Below are 1,593 nucleotides of genomic sequence, written 5' to 3' on the forward strand. Positions count from 1 at the left end.
GGGAGCTGGTTCTCCGGCTCCTTCCCGGAACCCGGAGGGTCCGGGCTCGAAAAATCCAGATCCTTGTCCGTATAGACGCGGCCTTCTGCGGTCCGCGGACCTGCTGGTCCAGGGTGAAAACACTGGGCTTAGGGCGACATCTTGCGGCTTTAGATGGCACTGTCGCCTCTGCCAGTCCCTGGCCCGAGTACTCACTCCGCCCTCAACTCAAGCCCACTTCCACTCGGTCCCTCTGCGGCTCAAAAACACTCTCCGTCTCCCTACGCTGTATTGCCGGCTCTGCTCCCCACTCTCTGTGACCTTGGATAACTCGTTTCCTTTCCCGAAGTCCCCGTTCATTTTCCTGTCTGTTGGAACACACCACCTTTTGGGTGGCCCTGATCCTTTCTGCTTGGTGGTCTGAGGAAACCTATGAATACCCTTTCTCAGAATTGTGCTGTAAATGAGGAGGATTAAAAGCGGCAACCAATCATATTGAAATAAAGACCTGACTTTTCCCCCATTCAGACTCATGGATCCTTGAAATATATCCACAGATCTCGGGGGTCTGCAGAAACAGGGGTGGGAAAGGACTAATCATTTCCTACAGAGCACGAAACAACCCTCCCCATAGACGATGTGATAATCTCCCTTTTACATCGGGGAAACTGAGCAAACAGGCACTACATACATAACTTATTCAGGGCCACAGCACATTTCGGAGGCCGGATTTCAACCCGGCTCTTCCTGACTAGAGGTCCAGCGGGCCTCTAACCCCTGAGCCCCCCAGCTGCCTAGGGGCGCGATCATGGCTAACTGTGTGCTTTCTCCTAGGGAGCAAGAGCCCTCCCCGGCCAGAAGCATCGGGCCTCGAGCAGACGGTTGGGGAGGGGGGGGTGCTGATCCAGTCACCACCTGATCCCAACCTCACAGAGCCCAGCATCTAGCAAGCTAAATACTTGTGGACCGACTAGTTTGGGCCTCAAAGGGATTCTAGAATGACAGCGCTTCAGAGCTGGAAGGCCTTTCAAAGTCAACCGGTCTGATCCCTTCATTGTAAAGGGGGAGGGGGAAGCTGGTCCCCCTAATGACTTGCCCAAGGTCACACAGCCAATCAGCAAACCAAGAATCCAGGCCTCCAAAGTGTTCTCCCGCCCCAGTGCTCTCTCCATGGTGCTGCCCACCCAGTACTGCCATTTCTCCAGGGCATGAGGGCATGCTTTTCTCCAAGCGACCCTTCGAGGCAGGGAATATCGTCAGTATTATTACCCCATTTTAGAGATTGGGAAACCGAAACCCAGAAAGGGGAGTGGCTTGAGGTCACACAGCTATTAAAACTTAGGGAGTCAAACTGAGGTCATAGGACCAGAGACCTACAGCTGGAAGGTACCCCTTCATCTTCTATGTGAGTCAAGTGAGGATCAGAGGACCGATGACTTAGCCAAGCACGATCTCCATGACTGAGGCTGTATCCTTTCTGCCCCATCCCATTGCCTCTCCTTTCCCAGAATTCTCTCCTTTAAAGCATCTCTCCAGGTCACTGACTCAGCAGGATGGTGGGAGGAGGGAGACTTTGACTGTTTGTTTGACTGCCCAAATGACTAGTCAAGTCCC

The sequence above is a fragment of the Petaurus breviceps genome, unplaced genomic scaffold (genome assembly GCF_028583685.1).
Source record: "Petaurus breviceps papuanus isolate PSGF00001 unplaced genomic scaffold, PetGlider_PUasm1.0 185, whole genome shotgun sequence".
NCBI classification, from domain to species: domain Eukaryota; kingdom Metazoa; phylum Chordata; class Mammalia; order Diprotodontia; family Petauridae; genus Petaurus; species Petaurus breviceps.